General features: G+C 43.8%; 1 long non-coding RNA gene across 2 annotated transcripts in view; it reads right to left on the bottom strand.

The window, feature by feature from the left end:
* LOC129531620 (uncharacterized) overlaps positions 1-17,676 on the bottom strand; it is a 32,419-nt gene extending 14,743 nt beyond the window's left edge. The window contains exons 1-9 of one of the 2 annotated variants that reach the window (XR_010135357.1): positions 17,420-17,676; positions 17,217-17,324; positions 14,229-14,325; positions 13,338-13,394; positions 12,560-12,618; positions 11,963-12,028; positions 11,084-11,193; positions 5,682-5,794; positions 1,854-2,082 (exon numbers count right to left, since the gene is read on the bottom strand). This is a non-coding gene — a long non-coding RNA (uncharacterized lncRNA). The remainder of the gene's footprint in view (positions 1-1,853; positions 2,083-5,681; positions 5,795-11,083; positions 11,194-11,962; positions 12,029-12,559; positions 12,619-13,337; positions 13,395-14,228; positions 14,326-17,216; positions 17,325-17,419) is intronic. The other variant, XR_008676905.2, reaches the window with a different exon arrangement.
* Positions 17,677-18,528: the final 852 nt, after the last annotated feature.

Below are 18,528 nucleotides of genomic sequence, written 5' to 3'. Positions count from 1 at the left end.
TCCTAGCCTCTATAAGTCCTGATTCTTTCATCCGTAAAATATAATAAAGTTGGCATACCTCAAAGGGTTGTTGTGAAGGTTAAAGGAGATAATGCATGTAAAGTGTTTAGCATAGTTCTTGACCCACAGTAAGCACCTAATGTATATGAGCTGTCATTCCTATTATGAATCCTCTAAATGGTTTGCATATTGAAAGAAACAGAAAAAGAAGACATGGTAAATGGATGGTATATGAATGAGATGCTTGAAATGTGTGAGGGAGCATGGCCTAAAGAGCCACCCGATTACCCCAAGGGCAGCAGAGTGAGAACAACTCTATACATCCCACATGCAGAGACCTCACTGGAAAGGAGAAGGGCAAATGGAAGCTGACAGGTGGTTAGTAATTACACAGTCAATTCATGTTTACAGAGGAGAGAGAACTTCAACGGGGATAATTAAAACAATAATCCACCTCTGGCTTTCGTTCCTGCCTAAACGGCACCTAAAAGACCTTGAGAGAGAAGAGACAGTTCAAACAGACACTTGTTTCCACTTCTGTATGCCTACTTGTCCTTATCCCTTATCAACAGGTATAGCCTCAGGTTAGAAGTCACATGATAAATGCCACAGGATGGAAGGGGACCCAGAACTTGGGGTTTTCAAGTTTTAAAGCCACAAGACCTTTGCTTAAAAGTCTGAAAAAAGTAGTTAAAATGTGCAGCTACTCAAACCCTAGCAGCGATGGGGTCCCACAGCCCAGGCAGCTCACATCTATGGCTGCCGCCCTAGCCCCACATCCCTGCTGTGGCTCCTGCAGCACAGTCTAAAAACCACTCATCACGTCCTCCTGCTTATTTAGAGAGGCAGAAACTGAAGTCAGAAAAGCAAGGGGATTTCCACAAAATGGCATGGCTGGAGGGATGAAGCTGTGACTGGCATCCAACCAGTTTTCTACTGGCCAGTCAGGTTCTCTTCACCATTGAACACCATCTTCCTGACTTACATATTAAAAAGATAAAGAAAATAAGCCATGTTTGAAAAGAACGGGTCTCCTCACAGAAAGAAACAACCATGGAAGGCTGGTTAGCAATGAAGTCTGGCATCGACAGCTTGGGCTCCACTAATCTGCATTTGAACAAAATATCACCTCCATCTATGGCTGACAAGAGTTACCAAGACAGTTTTTTGAACATTAAAATAAATTAAGTCAAAAAAATAATAAAGATTTCACAGTGAATGCCTAACAGATTCACATTTACAACTATATTGCATATGCATGCTCACAATTACACTTCGGAGGAAGTTTAAGCCACATTAATGAGACTGGGGGGAATGAAAAAAGGTAGTGAATAGCCAACAAAATTAACTACAGTGACTAATGGATGAATTATAGTCTTAAGATGCCAGGCATTATTTAGTGTTCTCCTCACAGAACCCCAGCTTAGATCATCTGGTTGTGCTTTAAAGCATCTATATTTTAAAAACCAAAGGTCACGCCAAGCACTTTCTTCTTAGGCTTGTATGTTGTAGAGTTCAAAGTTCATATCAACACGTGTAAATCATTTTCTAAAGAACCGTAACTTTCCTCTATTTGAGGGAGCAGTGATGCACACAGAGCCCTCAAATTTCGGCTTCACATGGCCTTCACGGATTCAGATTCACATTAAGCCTGAGTTTACAGCCATACAACCCAGAAGGCCGGGAAAAATCCGGTGACCCTGACACCTGTGCAATCCCACTATTCTGTGTTGCATTTTCATCTTTTCCTTTTATAAAAAGAGGACTGATAGCGTCCAGAGATAAACTGCCCAGTAGCTTGCACAAATTATTTCCTGGCCTCATCTGCATCACATCCCTTAAGTGTGTCTCACCTCATCCAGCTTGAAAACCATTCTGACATATGGCTGGATGCACCCTTGCTGGCAGTACTGAAGCACTGAAGATAGGCTCTTGGAGAAGACGTGAAAGTTCATATCTTTGTATTGACCACAGTACAGGCCCATAGCAGAGATATTCTTCAGGAGCAGAAGGTTGGCTGGTTCAGAAGCAATGTTTCCTCCAGCAAATCCCACCACCACAATCCTGCCCTCCCATGCCAGGCTGAGGAGAAAGAGAAGAAGAAAAAGAAATTATAAAAAAGCAACATACATTCACACCCATTAGGAAGGCTAGTCTCGTAAAATAACAAGTGACAAATGGCGAGGATGTGAAGAAGTTTAAGCACCTGTGCACTGTTGGCGGGATTATAAAATAGTGCAACTACTATAGAAAACAGTATGAAGGTTCCTCAAAAAATTAAAAATAGGTTCAGCAATTCCACTTCTGATATATATCTAAAAGAATTGAAAGCAAGGTCTCAAAGAGATATTTGCACAGCCATATTCACAGCAGCACTATTCACAATAGCCAAGAGGTAGAAGCAGCCCAAGTGTCCATCAACAGACAAATGATAAACAAAATGTGATATATACATATAATGAAATACTATTCTGCCTTAAAAAGGAAGGAAATCCTGTCACATGCAATAACATGGATGATCCTTGAGAACATTATGCTAAGTGAAATAAGCCAAACACAAAAAGACAAATACTGTATGATTCCACTTATATGAGATATCTAAAGTAGTCAAATTCGTAGAAACAGAAAGTGAATGGTGGTTACCAAGGGCTAGGGAAAGGGAGGAAAGGAGAGTCGCTGTTTAATGGCTATAGAGTTTCCGGTTTACAAGATGAAAAAGTTCTTGAGATCTGTCACATAACAATGTGAATATAATTAACACTACTGAACTGCACACTTGAAAATGGTTAAGATGGTAAACTTTATGTTATCTGTTTTTTACCACAATAAAAAAAGTAAAATGAAAAAAAGAGCAATGTACATTCATTCACAGAGACAGAAAGTAGGACAGAGGTTACCAGGGGCTGGGGAAGGGGAAAGAGGCAGTTAATATTTAACAAGTACAGAGTTTTTGTTGGGGATGATTATGCAACATTATGACTGTATTTAATGCCAGTGAATTGCACACTTACAAATCTTTAAAATGATAAATATTAGGTTATAGTATATTTTACCAACATTAAAAAAACCAACATGTATTAAATCCACAGCTGGGCAGTCCTCTTGACCTTGCAAACTGGCAGGAGTGAACCATCATTTATTACTTTGGGCTTCTCAGTAAAAAAAAAAAAAATACATATATATATATACACATATATACACATATATATACATATATACACACACATATATATGTACACATATATATACACATAGATATACACATATATATACACATATATATACACATATATACACATATATATACACACATATATATATACACACACACACACACACACACATATATATACACATATATATATATATATACCATAAGCAAAGTATTAGGGAACCAAAGGAACTAGACAATTTTATAAGGGGGCCCACTTAAAATCCAGGCTGTTGAGCCAGGTGCAGTGGCTTAAACCTATAATCCAAGCACCTTTGGAGGCCAAGGCAAGAGGATCACGTGAGCCCAGGAGGCCAAGACCAGCCTGGGCAACATAGTGAGACCTTGTCTCTACAAAAAATAAAAATATTAGCCAGAACACGATGAAACCCCATCTCTACTAAAATTACAAAAAAATTAGTCGGGCGTGGTGGCAGGCGCCTATAGTCCCAGCTACTCGGGAGGCTGAGGCAGGAGAATGGTGTGAACTCGGGAGGCGGAGCTTGCAGTGAACAGAGATAGTACCACTGCACTTAAGCCTGGGTAGCAGAGAGAGACTCCATCTCAAAAAAAAAAAAAAAAAAAAAATTAGCCAGGCATTGTGGCACATGCCTGTAGTCCCAGTGATATGGTTTTGCTGTGTCCCCATCCAAATCTCATATTGAATTGTAGTTCCCATAATCCTCACATGTCATGGGAGGGACCCAGTGGGAGGTAATTTAATCAAGGGGGCAGTTACCTTCATGCTGTTCTCGTGATAGTGAGTAGGTTCTCAAAAGATCTGATGGTTTTATAAGGGGCTTTCCCCAGCACTTCTCCTTGCTGCTGCCATGTGAAGAAGGACGTGTTTGCTTCCCTTTCCACCATGATTGTGAGTTTCCTGAGGTCTCCCCAGCCATGCTGAACAGTGAGTCAATTAAACCTTTTTCCTTTATAAATTACCCATTCTCAGGTATGTCTTTATTAGCAGTGTAAGAACAGACTAATACACCCAGCTACTCAGGAGGCTGAGGGAGGAGGACTGCTTGAGCCCAGGAGGTCAAGGCCGTAGTGAGCCATGGAGCCATGATTGCACCACTGTGCTCCAGCATGTGTGACAGAGTGAGACCCTATCTCAGAAAAAAATGAAGAATCAAGACTATCTATTTAACTACCTCAACCACTTTGTGGAAGAAAATTGGGCAATGTCATTCCATAGGTTGTACTGAAACAACTCAGTTTGAAGATTATGAACTTAGGAAGCAGGAATAAGAAGACATACACTTTAATGAGGGAAGGACCATTTGCTTTACACAAAGACTTACTTTAGGATTCCTTTAACACATGTGCCTCTTTAGAGAATTTTAAATAAACTACAAAAATGCATAAGTATTCTGTAGCCCAGTATGAAAATTCCCCTACGGTACCATTGCTAAGCAATGAGTTACAGAAACAACTTTTGCAAACATCTTTGATATAAAATATGTGTATATTTGTTTGGCTTTTGCTTTTTGCTTTTCTTCTTTAGAAGGGAAATGAGAAGCTATTGCTAAAACACAATTATCCAGAAGGCAAGAAGGAAGGCAAGAGATGGGCGAGTTTTACCAGCTGTCTATCCTGGCTTTCCACTTGGACTACACACTCCTTCCTGTGCTTCTCCTCTAAGCACAGCACCAGGCACAGTGCAGAGATGAGCAAACATATAGACTGCCTGCTAGGGGCTAGAGAACCAACTGGACCCCTTTTGTGGGTAGGCTGCTCTCTGCTTCTGCGGCTTCTACCTGAAACTGAAATAAACTACAAAATTATGCTTGCCAGGACGACATGAGAAATGAAACCAATGCTATCAGAGTACTCCAGAATCCTTGGTTGAAAACAGAATGAGAATTGGTGTGATACAACACTCCTACTAAATCTCCAGTGATATTTTTTAAATAAAACAAGTCAAGGAATTATCTACGCTGCTGGCTGCTTCAGAAAGCAGTAAGATCAGAAGAGCCTGTGGTTTGGTCCACAATGAACTGGGAAAAGGGGAACTGCCACCCCAGTAATTCTAATAGCTGAACAATGCCCTCTGCAAGAATTCCCCACAGACATGGATATAAAGTAGTTAGTGAGAACTGGCATAGCTGAATTTAACACATGAATAATTTCTAAAGCATTTGGCATTGCCAACTAAGAGAGTCTGCAGTCATTTTTTGGATATTTTCCAGATGGGTATTTTGTTTTTGCTATATATAAGCATTTCCTGATCTTCTCTGCTTCTATTCCTTTTCACCCACCCACTTGCTGTTCTCGTTGATGCTGATGCCTACAGCAGAAGTGAACAGCAAAGATGAGAGAGAAGCAAGGCCAGAAGGAAGGCAGAGATCAGGAAAGGTTTCAGCTCCAGCCCACTCTAGACAGACCACCCCATGCACCTGCGAAGAGCCTCCAGGCAGATGTCTCCTCCCACCATGCCAATGGCCACATTCACCCCGCCCTCGCCCACCAGCTTCCTCACTGCATCCTTCAGGCTGCCCTGACTGTAGTTCACGCTGGACTGCGCACCCCTCTGCATCGCCAGCTTGCACTTCTCGTCACTTCCAGCAGCAACTATATTACCTGCATCAAGAACACAAGGTATCTGATTATCCAGAACATGTCCCAAGAAAGGGGCACCCCACCTACCCCATCTCCAGCCAAAGGGTGCTACTCAGGGAAATCATTGTGACCTTGCTGCCCTGGCACTGGCCTTGAGCCCACACATCAGGCCCAACACACAGACCATCCCACTGGCCCCTCCATGCCCTACTAGCCATGAGGTCCACATTTCTAGGAATCTTGGAACCCTAACAAGGATAGCTAGAAGGTGGTTCAAGAGACATTCAGAAAGTCTTCTCAAATTCAAATGAAAACCACCATTTATTGAGCATCTACTATGAATCAAGCCGTAAGGATACAAGATGGATCCTCTAGAGCCAAGAAAGCAAGATACAGCAGAGTGATGGGGGAAATAAACAGGGGTCCAGAAATGTAAACAAGAGGTACCCAATCTAAATCTAGAGGATCAGGAAAGACTTCCTAGAGGGTGAAACATGACTCAATAGAAAGATCTTGAGGTTAGAGAGACCTTAGTCCAACTTCTGGCTTTGCCACTCACTAGCTGTGTTGACCTAGGCAAAATACTTAGTAACAAAACAACATCTTGTTACTATTTGCCAGTTAACATTCTAAACATTTTATGTACATGAATAACTCATTTAATTGTAATAGCCCAATGAAATATACAGTATTATTAGCCTTGTTTTATAGATGAAGAAACTGAGGCAAAAGAAGTTAAGTAACTTGTTGCCCAAGGAAGGTCGCACAGCAAATGGGAGACAGCACTGGGGTCCAAACCCAGGTAATTCATCTCCAGAGTCCATGCATTTAACCTCCATACTGCCTGCCAGCTTCTCAAGGTTTCAGTTACCTCATCAGTAAAGTAAGACATTTAAAAAATTATCGGAGGCCAGGCGCGGTGGCTCACGCCTGTAATCCCAGCACTTTGGGAGGCCCAGGTGGGCAGATCACAAGGTCGGGAGTTCAAGACCAGCCTGGCCAATATGGTGAATCCCCCATCTCTACTAAAAACACAAAAATTAGCTGGGCATGGTGGCACACACCTGTAGTCCCAGCTACTCGCGAGGCTGAAGCAGGAGAATCGCTTGAACCTGGGAGGTGGAGGCTGCAGTGAGCCAAGATGTGCCACTGCACTCCAGCCTGGGCAACAGAGCGAGACTTCATCTCAAAAAAAAAAAAAAAAAAAATTCACGGGCTGGGCACAGTGGCTAACACCTGTAATCCCAGCGCTTTGGGAGGCCAAGGTGGGCGGATCACAAGGTCAGGAGTTCAAGACCAGCCTGGCCAATATCGGGAAACCCCATCTCTACTAAAAATACAAAAATTAGCTGGGCATGGTGGCGTGTGTCTGTAGTCCCAGCTACTCGGAAGGCTGAAGCAGAATAATTGCTTGAACCTGGGAGTCAGAGGTTGCAGCGAGCCGAGATCTTACCACTGCACTCCAGCCTGGGCAACAGAGCAAGACTCCGTTTAAAAAAAAAAAAAAATTATCTCCAGGCACAAGCTCAAGAGAAATAAAGGAAAAAGAATTAAATGGGACACTATATACAAAGCACTTGGAAAACAAAGTGTTAGATAAACTGAAGCCATTGCTACACCATGCAATCATTTTTTCTATTTGAACCTCATAAGAACATTATTGAGGAGATATAATTACTTCCAGTTTCCAGACAGAGACATAGAGAGGTAAAGCAATCAACCAGGGTCATCCAGGTTGCAGGTGTTAGAACAATTACTCAAGCCCACTGCTGCGTTACTCCAAAGCCCATGCTTTTCCACTCCATCACCCTAGGAGAAAGCCACACCTAAGGCCCGACACAGATGGCATAGATGGTGGTGAGCCATACTGTGGGGAAGTCTGGGGTTTGGAAGTCTCCAGAAAAGCTGCAAACACTCAAGCATTGCCTAGACGTGCCTCACCATGGGGCAGCACCCACCAGCCCAAGCACTTTAGTCTCAAAGTGAATTTGCAATGAAATACTCCAAGAACACTGGTGCCCTTAAAAGATTCCAAACTTACTCATAACTATTTGAAACTGAATGCTTCCCTCAAATATTCCCTGGTGGAACCCTGAAATAGTTGCAGTTCACTGAGGGCTATTAGCATACAGTGCCACAGTGGGCAGACACTGCTCTAGGGTCAGGCACCTGAATTGAATCCCGAGATTCTCACTAGATCTCCATGGGACCTGCAGTGAACCATTTTCTCTCTTGGTGCCTCGCTTTCTTGATCTGTGAAATAGGGATAATAAACACTTACACTGCCGACATCCCAGGGGCTTTGTGAGGATCCAGGGTAAGATAATTGCCGCGGAGACACTTTGGAAGCAATATGAAATGCTGTGGATTCAAGGTGTAATCAAAATGGCCTATTCCACATAGGTGGCATGGTAACATTTATATTTTTGTTTGCTTTTGTTTAAAACCATTATTGAGGTTCAAGAAAATACAGCTTAGGTTAATTTTAATATATTAATTAAAGTGAGCTTTTCTATCTACTATTTATAACAATTTATAACTATTTAAAACAATTTGTACAATTTTATCTTCCTCGAAATGTTAAATAACCAACAGCTCTAGACAATAAAACCAATTCTAGTCTCTCCCCCAGACAGGAGCTAAAAGCCCATCCTGTTAACATGAAATGTGTTCATATCACTTGAGGAGCCTCCTGGTATCTATGATTACTTTCAGAACTCACATGTCCTTCCCAAATGGAACTTAATAGGAGAAAGGAGAGATGTCCCCTAAAGGAATTCCAGACCAATCCAATTATTTCCAAACCTATATACCCAGCTGCCCTCTGGCTATCCAATTGCATGCTCCACAGGAATCTCACATTCAACACAGCCAAAACCCAACTCACTATTCCTGCCTGTGTTCTCAATCTCAATTAGATGGCAACTCCACGAGTTAACTTAGTTTGCTCCTTCCCACTCAATGTCTAATAATAACAGGATTCTTTTTAAAGAGATTCTTACTGACATGCCCCGCCCTCTAATAGGCACTGCACGTGTAATCTCAGTATTCCCACAACAACTCCATGGAGAGAGCATTCTTTTACAAGTGAGAAAACTGACGATATTAAGCTGGAGGCAGAGCTGGAATTTGAACCTACGTCAGGCTAACTTTAAAGTCCTTGTTCTTTCGACTAGAACAGGATGCTCTCCAGGTACCAAATTATCTATTTTTTTTCCACTTCAGTATCTCTCAATGCATTGTTTCCACTGCCTTGGTTCAGGTAGCCTATCCTAATCCTGGCTCAGATTGCTCCAAGAGCCTGTCCTATTGCTTCCAGACTACCCTTGACCTTTCCCCTATCCCTCATCCCCACGGCTACCAGACTGAACTTTTCCAAATGCAAAAGTATCATGTCACTTCCCTACTTTAAATCCTCAACTCCTCTCAATAGCTTCCAATAAATGTTCAAATTCTTCAGCCCCACACAAGGGCCTCGTGGTCTTATCTCTGCCCTCCTCTCTAGAGCCACCTTCCACCATTTCCCCCCAGGTCCCTGGCTCCAGAGATACTGTTTGCAATTCTCTGAATGTATCATGCTAGTTCCTAGTTCTCTATCTTCTAATAAGTCCTCCCACCACTGAAATGGCCTTCACTTCCCTTCTTCCTCTATTCAACTGCTACCAATTCTTTAAAAGTCAGTTTAAATGTCCACCTTCTCCAAGAAATCCCCCTTTTCCAACACTCACAGCCTCAGAAAGATACTTCTGAAGAGACCTAAGTCTTTTTTCATTATTTTATTCATTCATTCATTTAAGAAATAGTTCTTGAGGGCCACTATGTTCCAGGTACCATGCTAGGTGCAGGACTACAGGGATGAACCAAAGAGACACTGTCACTACCTTTATGAGGATTACAATCCAGTAAGAGGGAGACAATAACCCGATAATGACACAAGTAACCACACTCTGAGCTATGTATTATGAAAGAGAAGTAGAAGGTGCTATGAAATCATATATACAGAGGAGGGAGAGGGGCCTCACCTAGACTGAGGGACAGAGAATACTTCTCTGAAAAAGTGACATTTGAGTTTAAATCTGAACGACAGCTCTGAGAATTACAGGTAGAGAAAATAGCATGTGCAGAAGGCATGAAGTGGGTCAGACCTTGCCAGGGTCTAGTAGCTGGAAGGATGAATTATTTGCTTCTAGGCCCCCTCCCTAGTCTGTAAGTGAATAGATGGCAAGACCCTTCTCTGGGTTACTTTATATCCCCGGTGCCTTGCACATGATTTTTAATCAATGAATGAATATATTGCTTGAATAAATATATGTTTGAAAACTGGAGTTATGATTTTTTTAAGTGGTGACTCTAACATAGAAATAACCTTGGCCTGAAGAACATTTGTTGCCACATCACTGCAAAGCCTGTGGCTCCAGCTGCTGCCGTCACTAAAACAACTCTGTGCCAAAGAAAGATGAATGCTACTTCAGAAACCTTCAAAAGTCAACCAGTAATATGATTTCACAAATATTTTAGAAAAAGAACATTTTAAAGCAAGAATGTTAGAGGTCGTTTCATTCAAACCTTCATATACATCTGTTCTCCACCCTGTAAGCTTACGGATGTGACTTCTAGATTAGTGCTAATTGGGTTCAGTTTTGAAGACCTCCCAGGAAAAATATTCCTGAATCTCTCTAGGTAGCCTCTCCCTCATATCAGTGGCAACCCTTCCTTTGAGCTACCACTCCAATTTATTCTTCAGAAATTCTATCTTAAAATCCTTCTCATATTAGATACTACCCAATGTTACAAGGTGATAAGCATGTAATGGCCACTGCTCAACTAAACCCACCTCTCTGAAGCAATTCTGAGTCTCAGCTCTCTGAAAAGATCAAGAAGTAGTACATATGCTCCAGGTAAAGAGTCAAACTTCAGCACCTTTTCTTCTGAAATGTCCCATCTGACACACTCAACAAGGCCTCACAGAAACAAATACCATAGGCCTCTAATAAAATCAGAGTGAAATGGGCTTAAATAAACCAACTATCTACACTTTAATATATTTTATGAGACCTCCAGGGCGGTCACATTTGAGAGAGGTATTTCTCCAATTCACAATGGTCCAGTTCACAGTCTATCATCTCCTCTCAGACAGAAGGATGTCCTCACAGTCAAAAAACCCCAATCTCAAGTGGCTACCTCCCTTTGGCCTTTCCTCAGCCAAAAGGAAGGGAAGGGAAGGGAAGAGGTGGGGCATGGCCTTGTTGGACACTTCTGATATCAAGAGAAGGGTACTTTCTAGCCTTCTGTCATCTACACAGTCCTTACCCAGGCTGGGTACGGGCCCAATCCTCAAGAGCAAAAATCACAGTGCCATAAGTTATAGGGAGGACAGCAGCTTCTTATAGGGAGACCTTTTCTGGAATCTGCCACAGGTCCTAAAAAAGAGATAACAGTGACTTACAGATTGAGTGTATGTACCTAAGTCATAAAGGCTGCTCAGTAAATATTAGGATTTGATTCAGTGACTGATTTGTAAAGGGAAATACTTGCCCATAACCAAGCCCAGTGGAGGTCAAAACTAAGCAAGCTGTAGCAGATTTCAGAACTTGAATGCATCAGACTTCAAAACCCCAAGGCTAGCATCTGGCTCAGAAAGGAGCCAACAGGTAGAGAATGGAACACAGATCACTGTACTGTGATGGGTGAATGGTCTGGTATGTCAGTTTTACCTCAGTAAAGCTGGTGGGGACAATTGTGTACTGTCCACCACCAGGGGGCACCATTCACACCCTGCACAACCATGCTAGACTACCCTGGCTGGCTCCATTCCCAGGGCTATCTCTTTCATAAGCTTTGTGTCCGGGAGAAGCCCATTACATCCAGCTCAATGCCCAAAACCAGCTTTTCTACTAAAACTACCTAGTCCAAATGAACAGCCAGCTCAAGGACTCAGAAAACAAAATGTTGTTCTTCATTAAAATACTCAATGCAAACAAAGCTCTGTGCAAAGTGTTGTCACATTAATGAAGAGAAGGAGTTTAACATTTGAAAAAATGAAGTGCTTAGCTGAGAAACAAGACATGACCAAATAAATACAAAGAAAAAGAGGGAGAGGGGAAGACAGAAATGAGGGATAGGTGGAAATTAAAGAAAAGCAAAGGAGAAAAAACATCTTCAACCATTAATCGTGAGTGGTACAGATACCTTCTGGTCAGTGACGCATTCTTCAGCCATACAATTAAAGTTTCTTGTGCCAATAACTCTATCTCCCTAAAGGAAACATACCATTAAGGATATGTGCAAATGTATGGCCTTGCATTCCTTTTCCTGAGTTAATCAAAAAAGAAAAAAAAATGCACATCTCTGACTCCATAAGACACAGGTTGGTCTTAATTATTCAGAGTTACTATTTAGTAAATAAAATAATAACTCTCTCAATACCACCACCAGGCTGTGAAGCCAATTTGAGTGAGCACATTTGAGACGAAGAGAGAGAGTAAGGGAAAGGTTGATTTGAATTAGAAGCCCAGTCTTAATTTCACAAGAGAATCAAATTCTCTGTCCTCTTGGTTAAAGACTGAGGTGCCGCCTTTTATTCATAATGAAAAGTTTAATGCAGCCAGGAACTTCCAATTACTTCCTTTCCCCAGAAAGAATTTTGTTTCTTACCTTTCTAGTTAGGTTTCCCTTTGGTGTCTGCAGGCAAAAGCCAGTAGAAGCAAGACCCTTTGGCTACAAATGAAGTTAGCATATTTTTCATAGCTACATATACATTGATTCCCTAGACTTCAATTAATTTACCTCTTTAACTGTCCTGACATCTGTGCCTGTCTCCAATACTGTCCCAGAAAACTCCATTCCTAAAAACATATTGTTTAAAGATTAGGTTATCTGTAAAACACAACACCATGGAGATGAGAAAACACTGATTGACAGGCTATTCCAACAGCTTTCGGAGCTGAGGATTTAGGTGCCCCTCCTCCTCTCCATATGCATACAGAGGTAAGGTGTTATACTCAAAGCACAGGAAAGTAAACATAAGATTTCACCATCACAACCTGGGAAGCTATAGCAGTCTCAATCTTACCATGACACAAACGAAAATTTCAAGAATGTGCAAAAGCACAGAGAATCACAGGTACACAGGTACTTTTGACCCTAATCACTGGGACCTCCTATAGCACCCCAGTGACAATGCTCATCCTATTTATTTATCTGTTTTCAAGTCTCTTCTGCTGGCCTGTAGGGCCCTCAAGGACATGAACTGTGTTTATTCAGACAGTACTTGGCTCAACTGGATGAACTGTTGCTGTCTGCCCTTTCCTCTTTCACCTCTGAAATTTCTGAATTAATGATCATGTTTCCTACTTGAGCTGCCAGGGGAATAACTCAATTGTGTATGACATCTTCCCCCCAACCAGTATTTCAGCAAATATAAACAGAAGGAAATGGTTCTAACTGTCGAGATACAATCAAACATCCTGAAAAGAAAACACGGTAACTATTTGCAATCACTCTATCTTTCATGATATATATCATAAAATGTACATGTACTATATACATGCTAAGCTATACTTACATCCCTTTAAATAAATTTCAACAACAAAAATCAGTCACTTGTCCACATGTTCAGGATCTAGAAGTAGATTGGGAACAAAAATCAGACAGAGGGCTGCTAAGAAATCCACACTCTTCTTCTCTCTGATCCTTTGGCATTAGGTTTTGTTTGTTTGTTTGTTTTGTTTTTGAGATGGAGTCTCACTCTGTTGCCCAGGCTGGAGTGCAGTGGCATGATCTTGGCTCACTGCAACCTCCGCCTTCTAGGTTCAAGCAATTTTCCTGCCTCAGCCTCCCGAGTAGCTGGGACTACAGGCGCACGCCGCCACGCCCGGCTAATTTTTGTATTTTGGTAGAGACAGGGTTTCACCATTGTTGCCCAGTCTGGTCTTGAACTCCTGGGCTCAGGCAATCCGCCCGCCTCAGCCTCACAAAGTGCTAGGATTACAGGCGTGAGCCACCATGCCCGGCCTGGCATTAGGTTTTATTGGGAATGTGTCTGTGAGGCTGAAAGTTTTAGCTGCAAACAGATGTCTGTGATCCTTCAGTGAAGAAACAAAATTGGGGCAATATCCATCAAGGAAAGGGAACGAATGGCTAGGACCAATGATAATTCTGGTGAAAATTCATTTGTTCATTTCTTCATTTTTAGAGTATTTATTGAGCACCTACTAAGAGCCACGTACAATGCTAAGCTGGGGGATATAATGTTGATCAAGACAGGCATAGACTTTGCCCTCATGGGGCTCACAATCCAGTGATCCCAATACACAGTGAGATGGACACATATAACTGAAACAACACCGATGGCAGGCAGACACCAACAGAGCACTGCCTGAGCCCAAGGGCATGATTCTGAAAACTCCCTGTATCTTTTTTTCCTGAAGCAGTCACTTGGTCTCCCCATACTCACCAGGTATGAAGGGAAGATGGGGCCTTTCCTGATATTGATCACGGCAGATCAAAATATCACCAAAGTTAACTCCACAGAAATGGACATCAACTCTGACCTACAAAAGAAATAGAGCAGCAAAGCAGAACAGTACACATCCACGGAGACAATGTTCATTCAATCATACCAAAATAGTTACTGAATGACAACGACATGCCAGGTACTAAAGTAAGAGCCGGCACACACTCATGGGCAAGGCCTCTGCCTTCATGAAGCTAAAGTATAGGAGGGAAAACAGATATTAACCAGATAATAATGAAGATACATATATTAAGTTATAACTCCAGTACCAAGCATTAATGATAAAAAATATATGGTGCTATGAAAGCACATAATGGAAGGATTTGACCACTTAGGGAAGCCAGGAAAAGCATTCCTAAGTAAGCAACACTTTGAACTAACAACTGAGAGTTAACTATTTTAAACAGGAGGCAAAAGCCTTGGCACAGACAAAAGCAATGGCATGTACAAAGACACTACAGTGGGGACACAAGAGACTTTGAAGCCTTACTGAGGATTTTTTTTTTTTTTTGAGACCGACTCTCACACTGTTGCCCAGGGTGGAGTGCAGTGGCATGATCTCAGCTCACTGCAACCTCTGCCTCCCCGGTTCAAGCAATTCTCCTGCCTCAGCCTCCCAAATAGCTGGGATTACAGGCATGCACCACCACACCCAGCTAAATTTTTTTGTATTTTTAGTAGAGACAGGGTTTCACCATATTAGCCCGGCTGGTCTCGAACTCCTGACCTCGTGATCCGCCTGCCTCAGCCTCCCAAAGTGCTGGGATTACAGGCGTGAGCCACCGCATCCGGCCTCCTTACTGAAGATCTTAATTTTCATACTAGGAACAATGGGAAGTCATTAATGAGTTTTAAACAGAAGGGTAAAATGATCAGCTGTTTGGGGAATCTGGAATCCTTTACCCTAGTCCCAGATCCCCAGCCTCTATGTTTTGTGATAGTGCCATAGCTGAGGCAGACCTACAGCAGTGTAGCCAGTAGTTTCTCTAGGCCTTGTAAGCCCACGGTTCTCAAAATGTGGCCCCAGACCACTAGCATCAGTATCACCTGGCACAGGCCAGGCACAATGGTTCATGCCTGTAATCGCAGCACTTCAGGAGGCCAAAGCAGGAGAATCACTTGAGCCCAGGAGTTCGAGACTAGCCTGGGCAACCACCTCTACAAAAATAAAAATTAAAAAATTAGCCAGGAATGGTGGCATGTGCCTGTGGTCTCAGCTACTTGGGGGACTGGGGTGGGAGAACTGCTTGAGCCTGGGAGGTCAAGGTTGCAGTGAGCCATGATCATGCCACTGCACTCCAGCCTGAGTGACAGCGTGAGACCCTATCTCAAAAAAAAAAAAAAAAAAAAATTCAAATTATCAAGCCCCATCCCAGACCTACTGAATCAGAAACTCTGAAGACAAAGCCTAGCGTTCTGTTTTAACAAGCCGCAAGACCAGGGGTTCCCAACCCCGGGGCCACAGACCGGTAGGCTGTCAGGAATCCAGCTGCACAGCAAGAGGTGAGCAGACAAAGCAAGCATACCGCCCAGCTCTGCCTCCCGTCAGATCAGTGGTGGCATCAGATTCTCATAGAAGTGCGAACCCTATTGTGAACTACACAGGCAAGGGATCCAGGTTGCGCACTCCTTATGAGAATCTAATGCCTGAGGATCTGAGGTGGAACAGTTTCATTCCAAAACCATACCCTCCAACCCCCATCAGTCCATGGAAAAACTGTCTTCCACAGAACTGGTCCCTGGTGCCAAAAAGGTTGCGAACCGCTGTGCTAGACAACCATTGTCATAAACCAACACATCCCAACAGGGGTTGGAATTACTGGAAGAAATGAAAGCTGAGACACCAAAGGGATGATACTGATTTGTTTGTACAGAGGTGGCCATATTGGTGAGAAGACATTTTTATCTACAAAATTCATTCATTCAACAATTTTTTAAGCCTCTGCCACATGCCAGGAACCATTTTAGACTTAACGGATTTAGTAGTGAGTAAAACAAACATAGTTACAGCTCTCATGGGCTAATTCCTTACAATGCAATGTCTAGGACAAATAACAGAACAAAGGAGCCTAGCCCTCAGCCTGGACACATTCCATGCAGGACACATCAGTTATTGACAGGCATACACAAGGCACACATGTGTTCTCCAGCCACTCCACCTAGATTTAACGATGATTTGAGGATGAATGTAGTTCAGCATGTGAATCCCAGGAAGTAGATTGGCTGCCATCATGTGCTCAGTCAAATAATCCGTGTTAGCCATGTTAGTTAACAGGCTCCATGCTGGTAACACTTCAGGGCTATGGCTGCCTTTCTCCCTCTCCCTGGCGGTCTCCAACACTGAGGCCCACTGCCTGCTTCACGCTGTCTGAGGTTCTCATCTCCACACCAGATGACACTGTGTTACTAGAGTGGTCAATAGGCAAGGCCAAAGTGATGTCCACATTTCAGTGGACCAGCTGCCCACATCCCTAAACGAACCCCATCCCAAATCTCTGCCATATACCAGAGGCGTATGTTCACATGGAAACACGGAGGTTACCGGGCTGGTTTCAGAGAGGCAGAGGCCGAATAATTCGATTCCGGCACTGAGGTGGAAGGAAGCAAAGGATGAGGTCCATGTACCTGTGTTAAACCAATAACTTGCACATACAAAGTCGTGTGCAAGTCAGAATTCTCTGTTTCTAAGGCAACAGCTCTGAGCATTGAGAATGAGGCCTATAGGCGTGTTTTGGGGGAACAATCTTCCTTTAGCACTTTAGACCTTGGAAAGGGCTTCAACTAGCTATCCCAGGACGAAGTTGCCCTCCACTCTCTCGGTCGCCCCCTCGCTTCGGAACTGGGAACTTGATTCAAGAAGGAAGCCTGCGGGGAGTGTGTGGTGGCCGGGAGAAGGGGAGGGTAGAAGGGGATAAGCCAGCCCCCTACCTCGTGAGGCCCGACGGGGCGGGGGCCACCTCTTCAATGGTCAGGGGCTTCTTCAGCTCTGCGCAAATCGCGGCGCGGTAGCGCCGGCCGCTGCCCTGTCCGGCTCTCCTGCAACACAGAACAAGGGAAGGGTCAGTGGCGCAGCCCCGCCGGGAGCACCCCGGGACTGCCTTGCGGGGCTCAGGGAGGAGTCGGAGTTGCACCTGCAGACCCACGCCCGAGGGAGGCACTGCCTGCAGAGCACGGCCGGCCGCCAAGGCCAAGCCGAGCGAGGGGCGTGGGGGAGTGGCCAGAGCGCGGCAGGAAGAGCCGGACAGCGCCGCCCAGCCCCGGGAGAGCGGAAGGGCGGCCCGCGAGGCCTCCTGGCGACGCGCCCTGGCAGCCACGACCCAACCCCGGCGGGGCAGCTCCGGCCCAGTGCGCCCGGCTTCTACGGCCGCCGAGCCCAAACGACCGCGCGAGCCCCCTGTTGGGCCTCTCTGGAGGTGGAGCCGGCTGGAAGAAAAAAAGAATAAAGGAAAACACCAGAAAACGGAATTCGATTACCCGAGATTAACCTTCTTTGGCATTTTTGTAACAAAATTTGGGAGACTTTTTTTTTTTTATAGTTTCAACTTTTATTTTAGATTCAGGGGCTACATGTGCAGATGTGACCTGGGTATATTGTGTGATGCTAAGGTTCAGGGTACGAATCATCTCGTCACTTTGGTGCTGAACATAGTACCTAATAGTTTTTCAACCCTTGCCCCCCTCAAAACTGGGAAACTTTTTAAACCACACTTGGCGACATTTAAATAGTGGTTCTTGGCTGGGTGGTTCACGCCTGTAATCCCAGCACTTTTGGAGGCCAAGGCGGGTGGTTGCCAGTGTCTGTGGTCTCAGCTACTCAGGAGGCTGAGGCCGGAGGGTCGCTTGAGCGCAGGAGTTGGAGGCTGCAGTGAACTATGATCGCACCACCCTGAGTGACAGAGTGAGACCTTCTCTATAGATGAGATAGATAGACAGACAGACAGACGATACATAGATAAAGGTTATTGGGTCCTCTGCAGTGCAAAAAATCCTAAATGCACAGGTAAAGGCTTTATTTATGTATTTATTTTTGAGACAGGGTCCTGCTCTGTCACCCAGGCTGGAGTGTAGTGGCACTATTTCGGCTCACTGCAACCTCCGCCACTTAGGGTCAAACCATCCTCCCGCCTCAGCCTCCCATGTAGCTGGTACTATAGTTGTGCGCCACTATATCTGGCTAATTTTTGTATTTTTTTAAAGACGGGGTTTCACCATTTTGCCCAGGCTGGTCTCGAACTCCTGG

Source organism: Gorilla gorilla, chromosome 1 (genome assembly GCF_029281585.2).
Source record: "Gorilla gorilla gorilla isolate KB3781 chromosome 1, NHGRI_mGorGor1-v2.1_pri, whole genome shotgun sequence".
Classification (NCBI taxonomy): Eukaryota; Metazoa; Chordata; class Mammalia; order Primates; family Hominidae; genus Gorilla; species Gorilla gorilla.
The sequence above is the reverse complement of the archived record's forward strand: the minus strand, read 5'-3'. Positions and strand labels throughout refer to the sequence as shown.